This window comes from Phalacrocorax carbo, chromosome 5, assembly GCF_963921805.1.
Source record: "Phalacrocorax carbo chromosome 5, bPhaCar2.1, whole genome shotgun sequence".
Lineage (NCBI taxonomy): Eukaryota > Metazoa > Chordata > Aves > Suliformes > Phalacrocoracidae > Phalacrocorax > Phalacrocorax carbo.
Genome location: NC_087517.1, coordinates 22,021,016 through 22,048,470, shown reverse-complemented (window position 1 = coordinate 22,048,470; position 27,455 = coordinate 22,021,016). Strand labels below are relative to the sequence as shown.

The following is a 27,455-nucleotide window of genomic DNA, read 5'->3' as shown; positions in this document are numbered from 1 at the left end:
GCCTATATATTTATCAATGCACCTGAGTGACTTTTAAGACCTCATGTTAATTACGTATTGGTTGGTATTGGGAAGGAAAATAAGTTAAAAAGTACTGCCATGGCTAGTGGAACTTAATGTAAGCAATATTTTTGTTTTGTTTCTGCTGTTATGCTCTTGTACTGGCCGCATGTGATAATTTCACATCTGATTTTTATATTTCCTTTAGGCATCAGAATCTGTGTCCCATTATGAGTTTGTTTCCTACATGGGATTTGGGCAGATCTGTGTTCTGATTTTCTCAGCCTTCTGGACTGGACATTTTCTCTCTGAAATGGTGTTACAAACTTTTAGATCCTCTACACTCAGAGAGGGGGGCATATAGAAAAATTGTTCTGGACATGCACAAGTCCCCAAGAGATCACTTGGGCTGTGAAGTCACTTTGCTGACCAAAATGTACTGTCACCAGTGCTTCAGCTAGTAGGCTGCTGATCAAGTTCAACAGGTTAATTGTTATCAGTGGAGGAGACAGGTTACTGGTAAGTCTTATCAGTCACCAAACTTAGGAGGAGTTACTGCTAGGCAATGCAAGTACCTTTTTATTATGAATAGAATCAAGGTGAGAATCCCTGCTCTACCTTAGCCCTAAGGGTTTAGTGGGATGCAGCCTGTTCCACTCATGGCCCGTTCCCTCACAGCTGAAGCGAAGGCTCCAAGACTGTGGAGATGAGCCTTTCTCCTCTGCTTATTGCTGAAGGATGAGCCATAACCACCATCAGCTTTTCTGGGGGAGGAGGGTTTGTATTTTGTTGTTTTTGTTGTTTTGTTTTGTTTTTTAATCTCAACACTTATCTATCATCAAAATAGCTTTATGCATTAAGATGGTTGTAAAAATAATTCATGACAATCCTCTGTAGGCTTCTGCTGGTCCCGTAGTTTTTGCCTCCCCCACATCTAGGTCCTTGCCTTATTTATTGTTGGTAAAATAATTAAAACTGCCTGTACCAAAATACTTTGTTGTTGCAAACTGCTATGTGTCGTAGTGATGGATTGGCAAACAAATTATTTCAATCATGTAGCAATAATTTAAAAAAATACAAATGGGCATTAAATGAATAGCTAGCAAAGTTAAAGGATTGTGCAGTCAAAGGTCAGAATAATTGTGGTGCTGTAAGTACTTCTCAAAAGGTTAACTCATCCATTTTAACTTCAGTGGCATTTTGGTGGCCTTTTAAAGAAGCAAGCAGGTCTGTACTAGTGCAACATTAAAATACACCTGACTTGGATTTTAAAATACTTTGGAAGATGATGATGAAGGGGTTTGTATATTCAGATTTCAGTGTAATTTAACAGCAGTGTCCCTACATATTTCTGAAATTCATTGGTCTCTCTTGGTAAGCTTTTTGTAGAAAAGGGAGAAATTGTAATTTTCTTGATTGCAACTTGAGATTTATTTTCCCGTTAGGGTCAGGTCTTATGTACCTTTGGGAAACAGGTTTTGGTCCAGCAGACACTAAATCCTTTAAAACTATGAAAAATCATTAACTAGTTGCTCAACTGGGCCCCACAATCCTTAAGAAAACTGCTGAGATTTATTTTTTAAAATAAAGCCACATGAGTAACCGTAGGTCATTTCAAACTGGATCATTATAAATGATTGTAGAGGCTTCTGTTCTGGCTTTTCAGAAGAAAAGCATCAATTAAATTATAAGCAAATGATCATATTAAACAATCTATTCATCCTAACAGATCTTAAAAAGTGTATGTGTATATCTCTTTATAAAGAACAAATGAAGCAAATAAAGGTCAAAAAGTCCTTTAAAAATAGAATTAGGCTTCTACAGTCACACAAGTCCTGGTCTGGACTGTAAGCAGGAATAAAGAATCTTTATTGTTAAGATTTAAAGATCATAGCAGTTGTGTTGACACATATTTCCCCAGTATTGACATTTTCTTAAAAGGAACAGATACTGAACTCAGCTGCAGAGATCTCAATTAGGCCTGAAGGAGAACAAAACAGAAAAGAAGGGAGACCGACAGTTTTCTGAGGTCACAGAATTTCTTGTAATCTCACTGTTGTCTTGAATGGTATTCAGAGGACCTTTCTATATTCTCTTTCTGAGCTGTCCTCATTATTTGTGTAATTCCAGTTGTGGTCTGCCTTAAATGTTGCTGATATTGCAAGGCTTGGAATGGATTAGCACTGATTACACATTAAATCCAGTATGCATGTCATAATATCAGTGGCAAGTAAATTTCAATGCTTGCTGAGACATTTTAATTAGAATTTTAAGTATCATTAAGAACATCTTTGCTTTTGCTCCTTTTTTTTTCTAGCTCATATTAACTCTGCCTCACATGTCACTAGGGATGCAAAATTTGAATCCTTTTCCTGGATAAATGTGCACTTACATTTATTTTTTTTAGGGCATTTTTTGAAAGGCTGTTCATTCTCATTCCTTGGATGAATGTTGTAGCTACACTGTATGGCAGAAAAAGGCAGTGAGTACCAGCAACGTGTACAAATCTTCTGTTACATGCTCTGTGCTCTTATTTGGCCCTCTCCCCAGCCTGACAATGGGTGAGGTTACAGACAACTGGGAAGCTGAGGATGATGTGAGCTCTTCTGTGTGTCTGATGGCCTCTCCCCATATCTAGCTAGGGTTTCAGGGAGTTGAGTTTGCCTGGAGAGTGCATGACTGCAGGTATGGAGGCACAGAAGCCTGCATGTAACCTCAGCAAACAAAAAGTATTCTTCCCGCTAAACCAACAGATAAATGAGAAGCATATATAAGCACAAGGGGAAAGGAGATGTGGGAGGAGCCTCTTGACTTAGGGCATCTTGGTCTTCCAAGCCAGGAGGGATTTCTTTTATCTAAGTAGCTGTATTTTACCATGTTAATCCCCACGAGATTATGCTGATGGTGTCCAAATCAGCAGAGAGAGAGAGGGGCAGGTCTGTTTCTCCTGGGCAGGAACAAGCTGTAAGAAATCTGATTCTTCAATTTTATATGGTAATGGAGAACTCTCTCTGCACCTGTTAGCAAGGAAACCCTGGTATGAATGTGACACTTATTTGCTGTCTTTTCTGTCTTGTACTTCATATTCAATGAGTGTGTTCCTAGGTTTAACCTAATGTTAAACTCAGACTGTCCATTAAAATGCATGTCCAGACAGACATGGCTACCTGTAGCATAATCTGGTTTTCTGTGTATCGCAGTTATGGCAGTAGAGCAAGAAATGACTTGTTGAAGGACACTGACTAAGAAATGAGATTTGAGGGTGGTGACTATCAAAGGTGACAAGGATTACAAGAACAGTTGCTTCAGTAAAAGGAAGATACTGATTGCATGGGGTGTGGGGGGTTATATCTTTGTGGTGTAGAGTGCAAAGCATCCACACAACCATGGTGGGATATCATGTCCATCTCAGCTTTAGAAAACACTGCTTTATCCCACATGAGATTGACATTTTAATTACTTACAATGTTGCAACGAAGAGCAATGACATCTGGCTCCCCAACTCTTCATCATTCATCCCTCACTAAGGTTCAGTATCCAGCTATTTCCCTGCAGGTTTTCCCTCTACATCCTACCATCACCACAAAACCAGCACATTACAAAACAAACTTCATTCTCCCTTCCTAATGCTTCACTGCCAATTCTTATTTCCAGGTTCAGTGCTGGCTGTCCTGTCCTTTCTTCTGACCTGTCATGACAGGGCAGTTTCCTTAATGCTTACTTTTTTTTCCTATTACTAAAAATTCCTTTTCTTATTGTTCTCACTTATGTCCTCTCTGACTTCCTGAAGATCAAGATCTTTTCTAACTCCTTCCCTCACCATGTCATACCTGTCTTGAACAGCTCTATTTGCCTTCATTTTCCTTTCCTGCCCTTCTCACTGCTTGTCAGTCCTCTCTCCTTCCTGATTCCTTGATTTTTCTATTTTCTTTCATTTTAGAATAGAATAGACTATTTCAGTTGGCAGGGGCCTTCAATGATCATGTAGCCCAACTGCCTGACTAATTCAGGGCTGATAAAAAATTAAAGCATGTTATAATGTTTAAGAAGCATTGTCCAAATGCCTCTTAAACACTGACAGTCTTGAGGCATTGACCACCTCCCTAGGAAGCCTGTTCCACCCTCTTGGTAAAGAAATGCTTCCTAATGTCCAGTCTAAGCCTCCCCTGGTGCACCTTTGAATCATTCCCACACAACCTATTACTGGATACCAGGGAGAAGAGCTCAGCACCTCCCTCTCCACTTGCCCTTCACAGGAAGCTGTAGAGAGCGATGAGGTCACCGCTCAGCCTCCTTTTCTCCAAACTAGACAAATGATGTCTTCATTAATGCTTCTCCTTACATCTTGTCAGAATTAAATTTCCTGTCTACTAACTACACATACTTATCTCCTGTGCCCCTTTTTTCTTTCTTTTATATCTACGCTAAAAATATTCTTCCTTTAGTTCTTCCTCTGTTCCCCTCCCAATATTGCTTTTTTGCCTTCTCTTTTTCCATTTCATTAGTCTTTGATTTATTCTGTCTCTCTTACATTTTTGGTTTTGAAAGTATCACTGCAAAAGACAATATAGGTATGCCTCCTTATATATCAGGGGAAAATTTAGATATTGCTGTATGTACTCAATTTGTATATGCATCGTAAAGTACTGTATAGTAAGTGCTAATGTAACCCACAGAGGCCTGTAATTAATAAAGTATTTGAGTCAGGACAGCAAAATTTGCCTCTCATGAGGTACAATAATGCATTATAACATCCCAGTCCAGTGCAACAAAAACCAATACAATACCAATAAAAGATGCTGGAGCTGGTTGGATGCAGTGCCTTGCACAACCTGATGTGACATAGCTTGGAGTAAGCCTCATGTAAGCATGGCTAATTTACCCTGTTACTTTTGTATTTGCTGGAAAAAGGCTGGCTCATGGAACAGCCACAACCTTCAAAGTGTTCCTCAGTATAGCACCAAAAATATTTCCATGTATTCTAATGACTTTTCAGTCTCTTAAAATAGACATTCGTGGATCATGAAGGGAGTGGAGCTAGCCAATGCTAACCTGAAGGGCCTGTGCTGAAGCTAATAGATTGAGGCATGGCAAGAGCAGAGTATTGCCTAAGCAGAGTAGACTTACATCCAGCTAGCTTCTAGTCTATTCTATTAGTCTATTCTATTTTATTCTCCCACAGAAACAGTCTATTCTATTCTATTCTCCCACAGGCTGAATGAGCCTAAGGCTGCCTGTGGGAGGCCCAGCCTTCTGATTCTGTATATTACCCTCACTTAATAAGATGCTCAGATCATGACTATACCTCAGGTCAGATGAGCCTAAGCAGGAGGGAGAAAAGGGAAAAGGAAGTTTCTTAATCGATGTCTTGGATGCATGGCCACAGTGACACAATGGTAAAGCTTCTGGTCTCTGAGGCAGCTACAATTACTTTGCATCTGTGCAACAGCACAATGCTGTATAAACACACCTGCATTCCACATAGCATTCAGTCTAATTTGGTGCTTGGCATACTATGTACCTAGTAGCTTAAGGTAGTGACCAGCGGTGACACATCTGTTTAATATCTTGTTGGGGTCATGGCTTAACATATTGGAACAAAATTTCAGTTCACAGTGCAAATTAGTCTGTGATAGTAGTAGTAGTGTCATTGCCCTTCCTCAAATGCCAGTTATGAAGATTTTCTGTGTCATTCTAGCTCACATCACTTTTTACATTGGCAGTCTCAGCCACCTCACAGTAGTACTTTTGTATTTGATAATTTTTCATTTTTTTCAAAAGGATAATGGAAAGGGTGATTCTGTGATAATGTGATTCTTGACACCCTTTGAAAGGAGGAATGGCAATGCTAATATTTACTGTAGGTGAAGATGTGCCTAAGTCTCGGTCTCTTAGTGCAAGACAGTTTTGTGTTTGCCACAGAATACTTGGATATAGCACACTCTGGCAATTGCTTCATTGAAAGATCACCTTTAAAGAAACTGATATAAAACAAAGAATGGGTCGGGTTATTTACCTGATGAACTTATGCATCATTCTGTGTATTTGAAATGCAGTGGACAAATGGATACACCCTTTCTGGTTGCAAGCTAAAAAAAAAACCACAGCAAAATATCTGAAAACAAAAGCTATGTGCAAAATTAATTTTTCATAGCTGTAAGTGGAGGTCTGAAGGAGAGAACAAATTGGTTTAGATTAAATGCTTTTATTCCCAACAAATTAGAAAATCAAAAGTTTTGATACAAGACTGGTATTTATTAGAAAATTGTAGACATAACAGACTGCATTTTAAAAATACTTGCAATAAAATTTTGGAAGGGAGGGAGCAGGAGAGATCATTTCAACCCCCCTTTTAACATTTTACTTTGTTTGAAATACTTGCACAGTTACAGAGGGCAGGAGACAGAGGATGACTGTCAGACCTGGGAACTGGAATATGGACAAAAAAGAGAGATACTGCTTTAAAATAGCCAGAAACATGGCAGCTAAGGTGATGCCTGGCAGGGAAAGAGGTGAGGTCAGATTAATGTAGTGGAGAGGACTGAACATTCTTTTTCTATAGTTTGGCTGACATCTAACTAATGAGTCACCCAGTTCAAAGAGATACAGGTGTTTGTGCAGAATTTGGGCAGGGGGGTTGGCAGTCATGAAGCTGACATATCAGTAGTTCTGTTTTCCTTGCAAAACAATGTGATGATTGTTAGGTTGTAATTCAGTTGTAGTCAGAGAGACCAGAATGAAGTTTGTAATTTCTCTGAAACTTCTTACCCACCTTTACTGAGGATCACTGAATATGTGTCCCGTCAGTGTTTTTCATAGTTTGCCTGTTTAGATGCTTTCAAAATTTTCCTCTTCACCTTGATGTGATTTTTTGGACATTTTTAATCAACTACTCTAACAGATATATGCCATGTTTTTCCTTTCTGAATGTAAATATTCCTCCCCCATATTAATTTTCCTTCCTGAATGTAAATATTCTTCCCCCGTATTAATAATGTGTTTCAGCCTCGGCTCCCTGGTTAAATCTGTTTGTTGAAAGAGCAGTAGCATTAAATCTTATTGGAGCATATTATTAAATTGGAGATTAGTGAAGTTAGATGGTGTTTTGAATGTGCTACATCTTTTCAGAAATCCTTTCTAGTTGGCCTAGCAGCATATGTTGTGCTAGTGTTTAATTATAGTCATGGAACCAATACTACAGCTACCACTGAGAAGGTACTTTGTGTTAAAAGATCATCTTCTTTCAGGCACTTTAAATCTTTCTGACTGTAAAATGTTACTCTGAAATTTTTAATTTTCCATCTTTCAGCTCACAAGCAGGGTTCTTTATGTTTTTGGGTGGCTTAGGGCTTCTGAACTCCACCTCCTCCCCTCAGATAGCATAAGAACAGCCAAAATGCATTTCTCTTCATTTTCTTCACTACATACAGATAAAAGAAAACAGATTTTACAGAATAAGGGTTTTTTTTAGTGAGTCTGAAGAAATGTATTTTAGAAAACCTGGAAAATTCAGCATGGCACTCAGGTAGGTTAGGCAAATTATTCAATGGACAGACAGCCATAAGTGACAGAATGGGTTTTCTGTGACCATGTGGTTCTGTTAAACTGAATGTTTGGAATAAACTTCACATAAATGTGTACCTGCTGCAGGCTGATTTAGAATGAGATGTAAAAAGTCATACATCTTGAGCTTAATCCAGGATTCCAGGAAGTGACCAAATGGAGATGATCTATAGAGACAAATTATTTCTCCAGCCCCCAACTCCTAACTGTCGAGTTAGAAAAGCCAAGGTAGCACTACAGCTGCATCCTGAAAAAGGTTTATTCTTGAGATATTCTGCAAGGCCACCCTGTTCAGTGTTTCCTCTGGGAGGACCCTGAGAGCAAAGGAATGCTAAGATTGCTATTTTTAGTCATACAAGGCCTTACACTGCTGGTGCACGTAAAGGAGGCCAAGATGTCAGTAACTGCTGACTTCTTATGATCTACAAAGTAGCTTCTACAGGTGTATTGCTACATTTCTGTGAAGTCTTATTGATTTTGTTCTGGTCAAATTCTGTCAGGATCTTCCAGCTGACTGAGCTGTAGGAGTTGTATTTGTCAATTCTATCTTTGTAGAAATAAAATGTTAATCCTTTTCTAAGGGACAGAACTGCTCTGTGGTTACCATTTTCATACTGAAGTAGTCTGCATCTCCTGCCTCCCTTCTTGCCAGATACAGCTAATCAGTCCCATACAAGTCACAGTTCACTGGTCCTTTCATTCCTCTACCCATTAAGCACAAGAAACTCTTGTAAAGATGAAGAGTCCTTGTGCTTCATTTGCACAAATTACCTGCAGTGATGTTAACTGGACAATGTGGGCATTTAGGAGCTCCGCAGAGTCAGTCCCCCTGGGCTGAAGGACGTACATACCGGTTGAGAGACTCTTGTCGCATGAAGGTTCAACTGCTGGGAGGGATATGATTCACCCTCAAAAGTGGTGGCAGTTTTTGAGGTTAATTGTGTTTAATTGAATCTGACTGCATTTTCAGATAAACCATGTAATATGTTCATTTGAATTTGCTATCAAACTTCTAATTCTTGATTTTAAAAAACCAAAGAAATTGCATAAGCGAGAGTCCTGCATTGTAATTACTGCTGGCATTTAAATAGAGTAAGGAAATTCAAATCCTATTTCAAAGATAAGGGGTTCTTTTAACAGAAACTTGGCTATAACATACATATATAAATTTAACTCATAGAAGAGCTTGAAGATATTATTACTGGTGTGTTTTTAGACAAGAAAACTTGTGGGAAACATGAAGACATGATACTAAAATATATCATAAGAATGTAAAAGCATAAAATTAGTCAAAGACAGAGCTGCATTTTTTTTTTCAAGTACCTTGACTTTGAAAAAAAGGAATGTACTGAGCTATAATATCTGTATGCGTATGTATAAGCATTCATGCAGTCATACATATGAATTACTTCTGCTTTCCCCAGTAAATACATTTTTATGAACTGCTACCATGCAAGCTAGGGGTAAAATTCCCATCAATTTTAATGGCAGTGGAATCAGACCTTAGCTGTACTCTGTCATAAATATTTTCTAACTTCAGGCATTAGGATCAGCGATATATGTTTATAGTGAATTATTTCTGCATTGTCATAGCCTCAGAACTCTGTTTAGAATTATCTCAAAGCATTTGATAATTATTACCACTGTTGCTTCATTTGAAGCTTTACAGAGCATATTTTCAAAGGGTAAAGTCAGTGTGACTCCAAACACTTGCAGCCGCTTGCGGTTCCACACAAACAGGCCCTCCTGCTTGTGACAAATAACTGTTTGCTTGCACAGCTGAAGGCTATTGAAAAGGAATCACTTGCGCCTTCGTTCATATGTGAAAAGAAAAACTTATCAATGTTTATGGAGACAATAAGCCTATGGCAACTTCTACTGCTGTAGGAAGGGAGACAGTAAACCTATAGGAAAGGGCTATGGAAAGGTGTACTACAATACTTTTGGGAGTCTATTTTACCATCTAGGAAACAAAGCTACTTATAGGAAACTACCAATTAAAAGAAAGGCTTAAAATGTGTAGCCTTTCTGTTATTCTAGTTGCTATATACTGGTCGAGCCATTTAAAGTCCATTTCCTTGTATTCTTCACATAACCTTCACACAGGAAAGTCTCATATAATGTTCACAATCTAGGATTAGAATAGTTGAATTGGGTCAAAGTGGGTTTGTTTTCTGTAAGCGCTTGACAACACTTATCATATCTTGTTTCCCAGTTTTCCTGTGTGGTGAATAAAATCTTCTTTACTTTGTGTTAAACAAGAGAGATAACTTTAATTAAAATTTTTTAACCATAAAAGAGTAAAATTTTGCAGGGGGACTTGAGCACAGGACTAGTATTTGCAGGAACTGTTTTTCTTGCTGTATACTCTCTTAACCCTCCCAGTACATGTATATTGCCCCAATACAGGCAAAAAAAAATAATATTTATGCATGTTACCATGGTATCATTGCTACTTGAAAATGTTTGTAGTGGTCGTGTTTTATTTGTGATGATCTGAGAAGGCAAGGTTGTAGGAAGAGAGAGAGTGTATTTTGGCAAAACCAGCTGATATGCCTGGGTAACACAGATGTGCTTCTGGGAACAGAAAAGTTGCTAGGTTTGTTGATTTTTTTTTCCCCAGCTATGTCAGTTGGTCCAATAAAATACATTCTCTCTGCCTACAAACTTTGCCTCACTTGTAACAATTATGTCACTCATAACTCAGTGTTTGATAAGGGGAAGTCCCAGTGGTGTACGTTAATTTATAGCAAAGCATAGTGTTTTGACTCTCTGAGCATGCCTTATGTCATGTTATTAGATTGATAATAATAGGGATATATTAAAAAGCACTGTGCTAGATATCAAGAGGAAAGTTTTCTAGGGATTAGAATTTAAATGAAAGCTGACAAGCTGCTATAGACTTTGTAAGAAGCAAAATCAGACCCATGATGTCCATTAATGTAACTCAGCTACAGTGAGGAGCAAAAGGACTTACTTCGTTATTTATCAGTAATTTGGTTTTAGAGAACAGAAGAGTAATGAAAGGCTACTCAAAGTAATTACAATTATTTTCTTATCAAGACCTGTAATTTTATATTACACTGTGCATGCCAGAACTATGGAGGTTTTTTGAGTTTTTATGGCACCTGCCTCAAAGGTACCATTCTTCAGCTCCAGCACAAATTACAATAAATTTTACATTTGCAGGTCAGTGCATGGTAGAGATGGAATTTTTTTTTCATCTGCAGGTGATCATCATCCCCTTCAAAAATTGCATTGTTGATGGTTACGTATCAGGAAAGTTTTATTACTATCTCCCAGTCATGTTGATAGTTAAAGCAATTCATCAACACTGTTCTTATGTGCTCTTTCAAATTAAACAATCTGTTACATTAATTTTCGTGCAGAACAGGAAAAATAACAGATTTTATTTTCCAGTTTTGCAAATGATTTTAGAATCCTGGTGTAAAAGGCATTTATGATCACATTGGAAGAATAACTTTCGAAAAGAAAGCAGAATTTAACAAAAAGTTGTATCTGGAGGGTCATTAATTCTGCAATATAATTAATGAACCAGTTTTGGACATCTAGAAGCCAAAATAGAAATCAGAGCTATAATTGCAAAACATAAAAATTGTAGGCAAATTTCCCAGGGACTTCTATAGAGGTAGAATCAAATCTTGAATACTCCATAGAGCACAAGAATTCCCAGGTGTAAGAAATCAGGCAAGGAAGGGAAGACAGCAGCATGGCTGAGTCAAGATGTGCTGGTCAAGCTAAAGAGCAAGAGGGAACTGCACAGGCAGTGGAAGCAGGGACAGGTATCCTGGCAAGAGTATAGGGATGCTGCCTGGTTGTCTAGGGATGGGGTCAGGAGGGCCAAGGTGCGGCTGGTGCTGAATTTGGCAAGGGATGCAAAGAATAACAAGAAGGGCTTCTACAGGTATGTCAGCCAGAAAAGGAAAGTTAAAGAGAGAGTAGCTCTGCTGATGAACAAGAATGGTGGCCTGGTATCAACAGTCAAGGAGAAGGCTGAGGTACTCAACAACTTTTCTGCTTCAGTCTTCACTGGTAACCTCTGTCCTCACTCCTCCCGAGTCGATGGACTACAGGATGGAGGCCAGGGGGATAAAACCGCTCCCACTGTAAGGGAAAATCAGGTTTGTGACCGCCTGAGGAGCTGGACATACACAAGTCTATGGGACCTGCCTCCCTGCCTCCCAGAGTCCTGAGGGAATTGGCTGATGTAGTTGCCAAGTCACTCTCCATGATATTTGAAAAGTCATGGCAGTCAGGTGAAGTCCCTGGGGACTGGAAGAAGGGAAACATTGTGCCCATCTTTGAAAAGGGTAGAAGGGAGGACCTGGGGAGCTACTGACCTGTCAGCCTCACCTCTGTGCCTGGGAAGATCATGGAACAGACCCTCCTAGAAGCTATGCTAAGGCACATGGAGGACAGGGAGGTGATTCGAGGCAGCCAGAGAGGCTTCACCAAGGGCAAGTCCTGCCTGACCAACCTAGTGGCCTCCTATGATGGAGTGACTACATCAGTGGACAAGGTAGGAGCTACGGATGTCATCTATATGGACTTCTGTAAGGTCTTTGACACGGTCCCCTGCAGCGTCCTTCTCTCTAAACTGAGGAGATACAGATTTGACGGGTGGACTGTTTGGTGGATAAGGAATTGGTTGGATGGTTGCATTCAGAGGGTAGTGGTCAATGACTCGATGTCCAGATGGAGAGCAGTGACAAGTTGTGTCCCTCAAGGGTCTGTACTGCGACCAGTACTGTTTAATAGCTTCATCAATGACATAGTGGGATTGAGTGCACCCTCAGCAAGTTTGCAGATGACACCAAGCTGAGTGGTGCAGCTGACACGCCAGAAGGACAGAATGTCATCCAAAGAGACCTAGACAAGCTGGAGAGGTGGACCTGTGAGAACCTCATGAATTTCAACAAGGCCAAGTGCAAGCTCCTGTGCCTTGGTCTGGGCAACCCCCAGTATTGATACAGGCTGGAAAATGAAGGGATTGAGAGCGGCCCCACGGAGAAGGATTTGGGGGTACTGGTGGACAAAAAGCTGGACATGAGCCAACAATGTGCACTTGCAGCCCAGAAGGCCAACTGTATCCTGGGCTACATCAAAAGAAGCGTGGCCAGCAGGTCGGGGGAGGGGATTCTGCCCCTCTACTTTGCTCTGATGAGACCCCACCTGGAGTACTGTGTCCTGCTCTGGAGCCCTCAGCACAAGGAGGACATGGAACTGTTGGAGCGGGTCCAGAGGAGGCCACAAAAATGATCCGAGGGCTGGAGCACCTCTTCTACGAGGACAGGCTGAGAGAGTTGGGTTGTTCAGCCTGGAGAAGAGAAGGCTGTGGGGAGACCTTACTGGAGCCTTTCAGTACTTAAAGGGGGGCTATAGGAAGGATGGGGGCAACCTCTTTAGCAAGGTCTGTTGTGACAGGACAAGGGGTAATGGTTTTAAACTGAAGGAGTGTAGATTTAGACTGGATGTAAGGAAAATTTTTTTTATGATGAGGGTGGTGAAACTCTGGAACAGGTCGCCCAGAGAGGTGGTAGATGCCCCATCCCTAGAAACATTCAAGGCCAGGTTGGACAGGGCTCTGAGCAACCTGATCTAGTTGAAGATGTCCCTGTTCACTGCAGGGGGGTTGGGACTAGATGACCTCTAAAGCTCCCTTCCAACCTAAACCATTCAATGATTCTATGATTTTAATTGAATACTTGCTCAATATGCATTCAAAAATAAAAATATTTTTCTGCGCTTGTACAAAGGCCGTAGCAATGACAACAACCCATACACTGAAGGCCTTTGATGTGAGCATTGATATTTCTTGAATACGGTTGCTGTTATCTGGCAGAGACTCAAATATACTATGCCAAGGCTCCAAACTATTTCTACTTATTTTCTGAATTGAAGTTATAAAAACCATACCTTTTTGGGATGGAGATTGTGTTGCATCTCTAGATGCATAAACACGAAGTAGCTAATCCTTATGCCCTGTTGTCCTATGTAATAGGAATGTTGGTGATGTAAAGGGGTGCCTACGTGATTTTTATATTATCTCTAACTTCTAATGTAATTACTGAAGGAGCAATAGTGCACAGGAAAAAAAAAAACCAAAAAACAACAACAAACCCCCCCTCACTGGTCTTCATTTGTAGCTGATGCAGTTCTAAAAATAGTAAAAATGTGCACAGATGGTTAGAGAATGATGGAGAAATACAGCCAAAACCAACCTGAAGCTCTTCAGCAATGGAGTAAAACAGGCTGTTGTCTTGGAATGGCAAAAATCAAGTCTTGGAACACTGGCAGAGCAGGGCTTACTCAGTGAGGAGAGAGAGGTAGGCTTGGAAGGGAAGAGTTGGGGAATTGGCTAGGAGAGGTCAGTGCATGTCAGGACAAGTGAAAGGAGACTTATTGGTATGGCTTCCTCTTCTCCCTTTTTCTGTACAAAGACTGCAGCCTGCCCTGTTTCTGAGAACCCCTCTTCTTCCTTCCCGCCTAGCAGGCTGGATCGTACCCTGCAGCAGTTAGCATGCATCAGGCTTAGGTACAGTAGCTGTTACCATGAGTACGAGAACTTTAATCAATTTCTGTTGTTGCAGAAGATGACAAAATGCCATGATGAAATCCATTCCTGTGGACTCCATTCTCTGTTCCCAGGCTGCCCCTCTGGGGTGCAGTGGCGAAGGAACCACAGAGCATGATGAGAAGGCCCCAGGAAGCAGGGCTTTCTGCTTCTGCCACCAACCAACCCCGAGAGGAGAGGGAAGTAGGGACAGTACCTGTGTGCCACCACCATGGCTAACTCTGGCTCCTCGTTGCTGAAAGGACATGAGGGCCCAGGCTGTCAGCAGAAGAGGGTTGTGCAAGTAGGGAGCAAGTGTTCAAAGACAGCATCCATTTCACCCAGCAAGTACAAAGGCAACAGGCTTTCAAGTGAGCTGCTGACTGCTCTGTGCCAACAGCTAGCCCTGTCTCCATACCTTTTTTACACTGAGAAAGTCTGCAAATCTATTCATCCTGTCATTAAAATATTCACAAGTGTTAGCTGTGTATTTGGTTTCTAAAGAAGTTAGAGCTGTGCCAAAGAAATTTTGGTGGCATTTAGCTTCAGTACCCTATGTGCAGTGAAATCTGACTCTTCCTATAAACATAAATTTATCCCTAAGAAATGGAAATGAAAAGAGAAAAATGGGCTTAGGCTTTGGAGTATTCCTCTTCCTTCTCTCATGTCCTTAGAACTACCGCAATTAAGAGGGAGACTTTAGTTTAATTGTTTTGGGATTTCTCCCCCAATTTTTATTTGGTTTGTGTGTTTTGCTGGTTGTGGATTCTTAGGATTTTATCTACTCCTGCCACAAATGTAAATACTTTGTCTTCTTCTGTATTAGGTGTGAATGCTTCACAGTGATATTGCAAGAAAAGGTGCATTAAATCTGATATTGGCATAAAGTCCTTGCAAGGGGCATCTTCAGTGAAAGCACTGTTTTCTCTAATGCATATTTTCGGAGGATTTTGGTCAGTGCTTACTCCTGCACAGGCATTTTCTAAAAAAAAACAAACCAAAACAACAAAAACAGAAAACCCACCACAAAAAAACCCCCACCAAACCACAAAACAAAAAAACCCACAAGCACACAAAAAAACCCACACCAAAAACCCCACCACAAACCCACCTTTTTATAACTTGGTACCAAAAATAACTATGATTTTCAAAGAAGGATGAAGGTCTTGGCTCAATGATTCATTCATTTTTCCATCCTGCACAGCAGTTTGTGGCATGCCCTGAAGTTGGAGCAGCTGGATTAAGTCTTGCCAATACACATGAAGGTACATGCTGTTCTCTCCACCCATAAATCCATAAAAGTATGTGATTTTAATAGTATGGAGCCGTTAAAATGTAGCTGCTTTTTTCTTATCCTTTGAAAATATTGACAAGATTAAGCTTTTACTTTTGCTTTTTGTTACATGATTTTCCTATACTTTATGTTGCAACATCACAGAAAAACTCCAAAATACCTATTGCTGGGCAGAATAGAACCATAGGAAAAAACCCAACATTTCTACCATGAGCATGAACCTGGATTAGTTTACCCAGTCTTAATGAGGCAGGATGCAATCCTTTAGTCCTTGTGACTTTCACAAAGGTTTTACCTGCGGCAAACAGCCTGCTCTTCAACGCTTGGATATTTGATTTAAAACATTCTGTCCTACCTAAACAATAGACCAGATGTGCCACATTACCATAAAATTCTATTTCATAAAGCAGTAAAATAAATTGCTGTAAGAACTCAGACTCTTTTTGAAAGTCAAGCCATTTGCTCAAGTGTGTGACTCCATAGTTCTCTGAAAATATGAAAATTATGATCTTAAATACACCTGTTTTAATATACTTGTAACTTTTAGAGGTAGAAGTTGATTGAAATGGTTTGAGCGTTGATTTACACCACCACACAGTGGGACTTGCTGCAAAAGTCCTCAAGACATCTACAGAGCCAGTTGACGCATTCATATATTGTTGCTTGGTGCTGCATGGAGATTCTAGCTCAAATCCTGAAGCTAGTTGCCTATCAGCAAGGCTAATTATATCAGATACAGACCAAGTTATACATCTTCCAGTTATGGAGCCAGATGAGCAGCTACCTGAGATTTCTTTGCTTATCATCTCTGATAAGGAATGTTGTATGCTGCTTGTCTTGGCAGGAATCTTGAGCTAGTCCTAAAGGTTGTTACTCAGTTCTGCTTTGAGGAAGGCAACTCTAGGTTTACTCCAGTGGCTTATTTAGTGGTGTCACTAAAAGTTTTGTGTAAGTTTGTGTTTTAATAAAAAAATGAAGATATTGAAACCTGTGAATTCATATTCACAAATGTGAAACACTATAAAGAAATGAGAGATACCTACCTGCAAATACTTTGTTATTTGGTACCCTGGTTCTTTCTTATTTTAGTCCATTAACACTATTTCAATTGCAAAAAGAATTTATGCCAGCCTGGTTAATTCCTCTTTCTGTAGTCAAAGGCATCAGGTAATTTTAGAGATGAACAATTTTATATATTTTGACGCATCTTGTTTAATTTACATGGGCAGTTAGACATATCAGCATGTGAGAAAGCTACCTTCTTTTAGAATAGTTTCTTAGGAGGGAATGCTGTTGCATAAATTGTCAGCAGTTGAGGCAGCCATGGGTGAAATGGCCTTTCTTATTAAATGTCACAAGATTTAATGTCACAGTATAATTGGGATGGAAGGGTAATTGAGCTAAGCTCAACATGTCTTTCTCTGCTAACACATTATTAATCTACAGGAGTGTTAAAATATGTTTTATAAAGGCCCTATTCACTTGAAAATTGTTGGCTCATACAAAAAGAAACTATTTTATTGCAGAGCCATGAACAACAATTTTGGATTTCCTTCACAGAAAATTTAACTTGTAAGTAAAGTATACAGCAGAATGCAGCACAATAAGCAGTTCATGAAACACATAGCTTTAAAGATTATTTTTTAAATCAGTAAAAACCTACATACATAGCACTCAAACACCATAACACAAGTAGTAACTGAGAACTGATTTCCATTTGAAGTCCCTGCATTTACCCTCATTTGAAAATTTTCTTTCAGTAATTTGACTTGATATAATTTATTGATATAATAATTTCAGAGTTATTAGTTAAATACAACTAACCAAGTCACTGAAGAAGGCCTTTCTTTCCAGTAAAAGAGCAGTGTAGGACATTAAATACACCTTTCTTGGTATCTTGAAATTTTTTTTTTTTCCATTACCTTTCAAGGAAAATACAGTAGCAGTATAGAAGCCTTTTGCAGACATAATTTCATTTTTGATGCTCTCTTTTTGAAATGTAAAAGCATTTTTTGTCTGGCAAGGGTTATATCATTGAATCATAGAATGATTTAGGTTGAAAAAGACCTTTAAGGTCATCGAGTCCAACAGTGAACCTAACACTGCTGAGTCCATCACTAAACCATGTCCCTAAGCGCCTCATCTACATGTCTTCAAATACCTTTGGGGATGGTGACTCAACCACTTCCCTGGGCTGGCTGTTCCAATGCTTGATAACCTTTTTGGTGAAGAAATATTTCCTACTATCCAGTCTAAACCTCCCCTGATGCAACTTGAGGCCATTTACTCTCATCCTATCACTTGTTACTTGCAAGAAGAGACTGACCTCCACCTTGCTACAACCTCCTTTCAAGTAGTTGTAGAGAGCGATAAGGTCTCCCCTCAGCCTCCTTTTCTCCAGACTAAACATCCCAGTTCCCTCAGCCGCTCCTCATTAAGACTTGTTTCTCCAGACCCTTCACCAGCTTCGTTGCCCTTCTGTGGACACGCTCCAGTACCTCCATGTCCTCCTTGTAGCGAGGGGCCCGAAAACTGAACACAGGATTCGAGGTGTGGCCTCACCAGTGCTGAGTACAGGGACATGATCACTTCCTTACTCCTGCTGGCCACATTATTCCTGATAAAAGCCAGGATGGCTTGTTGGCCTTCTTGGCCACCTGGGCACACTGCTGGCTCATGTTCAGCTGGCTGCTGACCAACACCCCCAGGTCCTTTTCTTCCAGGCAGCTCTCCAGCCACTCCTGCCCAAGTCTGTAGTGTTGCATGGGTTGTTGTGGCCCAAGTGCAGGACTTGGCACTTGGCCTTGTTGAACCCCATACAATTGGCCTCAGTCCATCGATCCAGCTTGTCCAGATCCCTCTGCAAAGCTTCCCTACCCTTGAGCAGATCAACACACCTGCCCAACTTGGTGTCATCTGCAGTATATTTAGGTCATTTTTTGGCAAGGAGGCAATTCACATGAGAAAGTTACTGGATTTGTCATCTTTTAAAGTGATGATGTCTTTTTGGTCAGGAAGCATTCTTACCAAAGAATGATTTTCCAACACAAATGCTACAACTTCTACATGAAAAAGTCAGAAATGTTTTGAACCAGACATATTTTCTAATGAAATTATACTCTCAAAACAACAAAAACTATTTTCACTGAAAAATTAAGATGAGTGCCCTTTTGCTGTGATTCAGAGGGTTACAAAGTCTGCATGACTTGGGGCCCAGAGTTGTGATTGTTTTCTTCATCAGTATGAATATATGAGGCTTTTTATAGCCAATAACTTGACTACTTAGGAAGCTAAATCCTTATAAATAGTCTAGAAAATGAAGTCTTATTATTTAAGAGTACTGACTCTAATTTTAAATGTAAAATATGAGGTTATCCAAGCAATATATGCTCTGTCTTCTTCCCTCTCTAAGAAATAAAATAAACAAAGGGTGCTTATACTAAGGAATCAAAATAATAATAGACAGTGGAAATGGTTAGAATTTGGTGCAAATTCACTCAGTTTCCAGATCTTTTTGCTTGTTTAACCATTTATTCATCAACAGTGTTTTGCATAATTTATCACATTACCTTAATCTATATTCAAACTCTGAGTTCACAAAATGTCTTAGTTGTGTAGTATGGCTGAAATAAATTGCAGAGAACTTCAGAATACTGCCCTTTCTAAAGCAACACAGTAAAAAAAATATGAAAAAATAGGTTTACCTGATAGTATTTCCAGGAGAGTTTGGCATGAAGGAATTATTAGTTCAGAGTTAAAGGTTAGTATTAAAGTTAAAGGACTTATTTTCTAACTCTTGCTTCCAAGAGGAAGTAATCAAAGACAACCAGCCAGTTTGACAGCAATTGATTCTATGCTTTTTTAATACAGTATCAGTTCAAATGTGTTCAGGCCCCCGAGGAAGTGGGATGCCAGGCTGAGCAGATAGTTAGAAGAACTGTACAACAAAAAGCTATGTGTTATTCTGTTGAACTGTAGTGCAACCTCTCCATCTGTCAGTGGAGTAAGCTCAGCTCAGTTGTTTATAGGCTGAAAGAACTGAATGCATCCAACCTTATTCTTGAATGACTAATTTAAAAGTGGTGATTCTGAGAAATGGACATTTAAGAGGAATTCCGTCTGTCTTGTTGGGCTGCCAAACAGTAGCACGAAGTTTACACATACTTTGTCTAGAATGCCTCGTCCTACTAAAACTAGCTGAGGGGAAATCTCAGCACCGTAATGTAAACTGATGTAGTTCACTCTGAAATATTACATAGCTGAAACTGAGAACTGTAACCACCTACAGAAGAACCATATGGCAAATTCAGGTGTTTCCCAGCACTGATAAATTACTGTGCAGTTTTCCTCCTGGTATTTGCAACCTAGCATTAGAGAGATAAAGAACTTTGCTTTAAAGAAACAGAAAAATATTGGAAGTCATCTGTTTTATTAGTGCTGGCTAAAACGCTCCTTAAAAAATTTCAGAACCTGTCTGTTTCCCTCAAACATATTCCTCCTCTTAACTGAAAAAACCCCATGTCCTCTGATTTTATTTTAATTTTTTTTCAGGCTTGAGGGTTGCTGTTTTCTTGCTTCTTTTACAAGGGAAATAAATTTTGGACCAGCTTGTCTCCATGTGAGTTCAAGAGGAAGAGCCCTTATCAAAGTCAAATCCAAATAAATTATGGACAAGTGGTTTGTTGGGTTTTTTTCTCTTTTTTTTTTTTTTTTTTTTTAACCTCAGAACAGTATAAATACTTCATGTACAGAAAAAGAGAAGAGGAGGAGGAGGTCAAGGTGCATTTGTCCTATAGGAAGAAAAAAGATGGCAAAATATCTCAGCAGCAGCTCTTCCATGAAATATGGGAGACAAAGTGAGATTTGCTTTCAGAATTAAGTTAATACTAATTAAGTTCCCTATCTAGCAGGAGGAAAAAAAGTCTTGTATTCTGTTGGGGTTTTATCATTACTGATAGTCATACAAATCATAAGATAAAATCCACTCCCTGGTAGAAACAATTTGTAACTGACATGGGCATATCAGGTAAACTTACCAAAGCAAACAAAAAACTGGCAAAAATTATTTCTTGAAAGTTGCACTAGTTCTGTATCTGAAAAAGTATCTGGGACTTCTCTTGTTTGTGGTTTTTGTGGTGGGTTTTTTGTTTGGTTTTTGTTGTTGTTGTTGTTGCATTCTGACATAACTGCAGTTGCATGCAGTATTATAAATACCTTAACTGGCCATCATCAGTTTCTGAAATTTAAAATACCTTGTAAAGGTCATTCTCTAAGTTACATTGGGAACAAGATATGAAAAGAGAAAATAATATGCCTTAAATGGCTTATTAAAAGAGGATTTCAATTTTGCAAGAATTGATCCCAATTTTTCTCAGAATGTCTTATTTGCTCAGAACTAAAAGAAATCTGAAAAATTTCTGGATCTCTTGGGACAACCTGTAAGGAGTTCAGACAAGGCATCCTATGAATCTGATTCCCATTCAGTGAAAATTCATAAAACCCAAAATGCTTCAGGGCAATACTTCTGGTTTATGAAAACAGGCCTTCTTGAGAAAAACTTTTCACTGGAATATTTCCAAACAGTTCTACTTATCATGTTTTCTAAGATATCTGGGTATAATTTACACAGTGAACATAGGGATCAGCAATATTTCTAGTAAAAATGGGCAAAACACAATCGTTCTATTCAGTGCACACATTTAAATACTAGCTATCTGATTAAGTCTGGGCAAAGGATGACAATGCAGTCCTTAACTTTCCAGGATGAATTAATTCAAGTGTTACATTCCTAGTGCTGACAGTGCTCCAAGGCTGGTTAGTTGTCTCTTGCTAAGACAATTAGTTTCAGGCAAATGTAAATAAAATTCAGACAGAATGAGTCATTTCTTGAATTACTGAATTATTTAGTTATAGTGGTATATACAGCCTCTTGCAGAAGTGGATAAACAGTCTTTCATTGAGAGGAAAGGGCATGCTCGTCGGTGTTAGGCACAAAGAAATAGTTCTGGCCATGGATGCAACCAGTGAACATCAAGTGAAGTGTCACCTGGAGTAAAAGTCAGGCCTGCAACTCCCTGTCCTGTGCCAAGGAACTGCTTTGACTAGCATTCAGAAAAACTTTTAAGTGTGTGTGTGTTTTGAGTCCATGTTCTCCTAGGCTAAAACCACAAAATTTAATTTTACTCCTCAGGAGACTGAACTGCAAGTGCACAAAGTAATTAACCATTAGCAACTGATGTATGTTGTAGTGCTGGAGAGGAAACGGCAGAGAGTATAGAACAATTATCTCCTGCTAGTAAAGCTCAGAGGAGCTTTTGCCTGCTTATTAAACCTAAGTTATAGAAGGTAAGAAGGACAAGGCAGAGAAGGCAAATGCCTGAAATCCATGCACCTGATATGCATAACAATGATGTGAATATAGAAACTCTGATACAGAACTCTGTAGGAAACTTCTTAGTATAATTGTGTGGTCTTTCCTGCTGTGAAATTATAGCAAATACTCATGAGCCTTCTATTGAAAATTGTAGCCAAACTCCTCTTTGAGGTGCTTTGGGGTGGGTTTTTTTGTTTGTTTTGTTTCTTTTTTTTTGTGTGTGTGTGTGTGCGTGTAAAGCAGGAACAGAAAAGAGAGAATTTTTAACAAAGGCAGTGCAGACTAAAACAGTCCTGCTTCTGAAGTTCAGGAAAGAAGTCACAAAGTGCAGGAGTAAACATAACAGCAGTGAAATGTTAAAGCTTTTTATTTCCTCTATTAATCAGATTAAAGTCTCCAGCACTACAGTTATAACATACACTTATAATTAGTAAATAAACAGAAAAACCTGAAACTCTAAAAAGCCATAGCTTTTAGAGTAAAGGTAAAAGGTAATCTACGTCTTTGATGTTGAATATAGTCTTCCTGAGCACAGTACAGCATGTTGAGGGAATTTATTCCCACTTCACTCCATAATAATACAAATAGTTTTCTGGACAGAGACAGTAGAATACACAATACCCCCTGAAAAGATGGTGTAGCTAGTGCTTTAGTGAGACCTTTTCCAGCAGAAGTTTTGGCTGAGTTTAGACAATATACTCAGACAACCTCAGTTTCATTCTAACAGAAGAGTAGAAGAGTATTTGTGCAGCGTATTCCTCCTTTCTACTTATAGCCTATGTTCTGTTTAGCTTTGCTCTTCTCAATACTTAAGGTGTTACTCATAGTAAAAAAAAAAAAAGAAATAATTCTTCAAAGCAGCAGGCAGCTGGCTCTTGGCTTCTAAATTTTTGCATGTGTGTTCTGATGAGTTCTACGCTATAGAATGTGTGCATATTTTAATTAACTGATGACCCAAGGCACACTAAAACTGCTGGGTACTTGAATCTACACCTAAAAAAGGACAGCTAACGGGTCTCTGACATTCCCGGTTCTGCCCAGATGTTCTGGCTTTCCCATTCCTCTGCAGTTTTCTTAGAAGAAATGTCTAGTTCCTCTAGGTGTTTTGTAAAATACTACATTTTGAAAACAGTAATTGAATTATCAGTGCGGATTTTGCAGCAGTTTTCTGTTAAAAATCATTTGTACCCAAAACATCTGAACTATTTAAGAAAGCACCCCTATGCATCAACATTCAGAAAATCTAAGTCTTTGGAAAGGCTCTGTATCCAGAATTTGAGACTCTATGAAAAAAGGATGGCAACAAAAAAGTAACTTTAACTTGCAACAGTTGAAAGACTATCAGAAGGTGAGCATTGAGTATCTCTAAAGAATCCTTGTTAAAAGAATCCTGTCCAACAATAGAATCATTTAACAATAACTTAAATCTTTGATGACTCACTAACATAGGTTTTCCAATATTTCCTCTGTGCAGCCCAAACACATACATTAGATACTGTAATTGCAGCCAGGAGAAAAGGTCCTAATTTAGTATGGAGGATGAAATATAATCCCAGTTTCACATAACAATGCCACATGAACAACCCTACGGTGGTTAGCAGCTAGACAGAATACAAAGTCTGATCTTCAGTCCATGTACACGGATTCCAAATGAACATGAGAAACTGAATTTTCAAGGTGAAACTTTGACTTGTAATGAAAAGTACCCGCCTAATGCACCAAGTTGTAGTAATAACATCTCTTTTAAAGAGATGCCTTTAAAATCACACAACTATAAAGGTATCTTCCACACCACTGAATATCTTAGACACTGAAAGCAAACTGTCAGCGTCATTTAGAAATCAAGGTGTGCTCAGGTGGAGATCACAGCTGTGAAGCTGTGTATTAAGTATTAAGGAAGAAGGTCTGCAGTTATATGTTTCCAGAAAATTTGGGATAAACTTCTTTACCAGTTGCATCTTAACTGCAAATGATTGCAATGAATGTAACTGAAATGACACTACATATCACTGTGATACTGACCTCCAGTAAAATTATTATTGCAGGTTTATCATGCATAAGCGTAGGGGGTTGGTAATGAATCCTCAAATGAAATAGGCTGCATTCCTTAAGGGGGAACAGTTTTAGGACTATGGTGAAATTCTGGCCTTATTTACCTCGATGGCAAAATTTCAATTGACTTCAAGGCACTGGATTTTACTCAGGATACTTATTTCAAGTCCCTCATTACTGTTTGGGTTCATTATCAAATATGCTGAATGGCTGGAAGAAGCATAAAATTAGAGGAAGTACAATCTAATAAAATCAGCTGGATTTCTATCCAGCAGCCAGGAGACTATCTAGTGTCTGTATATGGAAATATGCATGTGTGTGCTGGGAGGCCAACTTCCTCATATGATACAGCACTGGGGCGACTCAGGGAGGTGGTATACAGCCCAAACCATTCCTTAAACAGGGGTTCATATCCATCCTTTTGACATGGTATGGGTAGAAAGACAGGAGACCTGGAGGTAGGATGGCATGTAATCATATAGCACGCTTAGCTGTCCTGTATCAATTGCTTAAGTTTATCTAGTGGCATTACTAATTGTTCATCACTCCATAAAAGAGAAGTAATGCACCTTTCATTTATGGTCGGACAGTTACCAGGGAGGAGAGGTTCCCTCTGGTCCTTGTTTGGGTACCGGTCCTACATGGCACGCTGCCATGGCACCAAAGCAGAGAAGACTGCATGTCCACTGCATTCCTCTTACTGTGCAGGTGACGGTGAGAATGCAGGAAGCAGCAAAACAAGACTACCAGGATCAGGATTGTGGAAATTGTGACTTAATCACTTCTTCCACAAAGGAATATGCTGCCCCTTGCTAATTGCAGAGCATAAATTTTACAGTCTATCTTCATCTTTTAAGGAGGAATACTGTAATGAAAGGTTGTTCATGTTGCTCTTTTTTGGGCCAGACACTTAATAAGTTTAGTCAGAGCCCTGAGGTGGCTATGGCCAGTGTGTGTGCAACGTAAGAAATTTCCCTTTGTTTATCACTCAAAATTAACTGAGTTAAGAAACATGCTTGTATAACCTGAAGCAACAGAACATAAGCTTTCTCCCATTAGAGAAATTTACTTCAAATTTGACATTTCTGTTGTCGGAGCTCTTTCTTGCTCTACGTTTTTTGAGGGTCACCATTCAGAAGTGACTGAATTTATTAAGAAGCTTGTAAATACTTCACACACTCATGATGGCAATACTGTGCTGAAGAGAATGAGGATAGAGCCATATCTTAGGATCTTAACTTATATTTAACTGACCTTGACATCTTTGACTGGAGAACCTTAGCAATATCTAGTCTTCTCAGGTACCAAGTAACCTCTGCTTTTACTGACTTCAAGTAACATTACCTTTACATGCATACAGAAAAAGAAGCCTATTCTTGACTTAATTGTTTATTGCTCAGTTTTCCTATATTGGAGCTGAACTGAATTAAAAACAAAGTGCAAGTGAAAAGGTCTTTTTTCAAGGGAAGTCTGAGTATCATTGTGGCTTCAAGACACTGAGCAGCATAATGTACTTTACCATTGCTATTAAAAAAGTTATTAAGAATGGCACAGAAGGAATAAGAAGTATGGATTTTTGGGAAAAGGAATAAAAGTTCAATGCTTAAGCATTCAGAAAATAAAGGAGAAAAAAATCTTCATTTTTCTCTTGCAAAAGAAATTATTCAGTCATAAAATAAGTAACCCCACCCACCTGATAAATTCAATGATGGATATAGGACATATATTATGGGACTCTTTTTGCTGGTATTATCAAACCTGAGAGTTACTGAGGAGTGAGAATTATTTGTCTGAATAAGAGATTAGAATTGGATCTACAGGCTTTGTAATGCCTGCATTTGTGTTCTACAATAGAAAGATTAAAGATTTATTAGATTAGATCAAAGAATAGAACTGAATTGCATTTTTGACCTCTGTTGTCCTTTTGTATCCAATTCCTGACATATATACTGTATACTTTGTTTTCTTTAATCACGGTGTTTTACATCATAGTTGTGAATTTATTCAATGTTTTTTTCTTGGTGTTTTATTTTTCAAATAAACATCGGGAATTGAAAAGAAATTAGAAGAAAAACAATTGTTCTAAAATAACACCTAACCTACACTTCGCCAAAATTTACCTTGGGAATTGCAAAGCCAGTCGTTTTTTGTATTTAGTCCCATAAACTAGTTATTTTTCATATTTAGTCCCATCTTATTCCGCACTTGGTTTCACCATGGTCTACACAGAACCTGCCACAGTAGAACAAATGTTTATTAGGGCTGTTAGGTGCTAATTAACAGCAAATAACTAGTAGTAGTATCACGAAACTGTAAGAAAAAATATTTCTGAACAGGTGGTCTGAAGGACAGGATTAAAATAAATCAAGGTTTACATATCTCTGTATAATCATCTAAACTTTTGCATTATGATTTTTCCAGTGAAACAAACAAGTACATCTTTTGAGGTTCCCCTATCACCAGCAGTAATTTTCTGCTTTTGTAAATTTGCACAAGCTAATCAAAGAGCAATATGAAAAGGTCTTGCTCCTGTTCTCATTGACTTCAATCAGTTTGTCATTGACTTGGAAATGATCATTACTGGATGGAGAATTATTATACTAAATAGAATGTGCAATGGGCTGCAGTTTTGACTTGGAATTTCATTAGAATTATCACAGTCATTTTTATTGTTGACTTTTTCCTTAACCTAGTTTGCTAAAATAATTCACTCCTTCATGGGACAGAGTCTCATCTTGCTGTGTTTTACACTAGGATAACTTCATTGTCTGCAAGAATATTACAAGATTGAATTACTAGAATTTATTGGGACATTCATTAGATAATTTATGCAAGTAAGATTAAATTAGAAAAAGAATCAAAATTATCAGTAAATTTTAAGAGCATATTGAAATAATGAAGCAGAAGAAATTTTTATTTATTTGCATAGAAATTGTATTCTCTGTATCAAAAAGTTGAAGTCAGAGACTAGGAAAAAGCACTTATGCAAGTGAAATGAGTACGTGCCTTGCTAGTTAAGAAATTAACTTTATAAAGTTCTTTCTCCACACTTCCTTTTCCACTTTGTTGAACTTTATTAGATGATCTATGACTCAGATCCTGACAATATAGATGTCAATGTTACAAATGCACTGACTTCCTGAGGGCCAGAAGTTTTACTAGTATGCTTATATTTTCAAGATTTATGTTACAAGCATGTTAAACTTCAGAGCCTGATGTTTTCTCAATTAAGAAACTTAAAAATTTGCTCTATTAAGTTTAATGTTGTCACAGAAAAGAACTATACCCTTTCCAGTCTCTCACATCACTCTCTATGCACTTTGTCCTGACTCAGATGACGTTTTCAATCAACTTCATCTTACGCAAGTCTTTCTCTCTCCCCTGTGTGTTCCTCCATGCCAGTCCTTGAGCCTGCCTCCCTTCCTGTTGTTTTTTCTTTGTTTATTTATTTTTTTCCTTCTGACTGCAGGAACTTATTTGCTGGAGAAAAGGCTAAAGGTGAGGATGCTTCTCGGTGACTTTTCAGAATAAGTATCTTTCCCGTTATTGAAGACTTCCCCTCCTCTCTTCCTACAGTTCTGGAAATGCTTAGATGAGAC

General features: G+C 38.7%; 1 protein-coding gene across 3 annotated transcripts in view; it reads right to left on the bottom strand.

Annotated features, from left to right (window-relative positions):
• B3GALT1 (beta-1,3-galactosyltransferase 1) overlaps window positions 1–27,455 on the bottom strand; it is a 224,527-nt gene that overhangs the window by 90,397 nt on the left and 106,675 nt on the right. Inside the window, exon 1 of one of the 3 annotated variants that reach the window (XM_064451514.1) lies at window positions 2,875–3,014. The exons of the other annotated variants lie outside the window; for them this stretch is intronic. The gene's annotated coding sequence lies outside the window, so the exon portion shown is untranslated. Of the gene's footprint in view, window positions 1–2,874; window positions 3,015–27,455 lie in introns of those variants that run through there. 3 annotated transcript variants of the gene reach the window in all.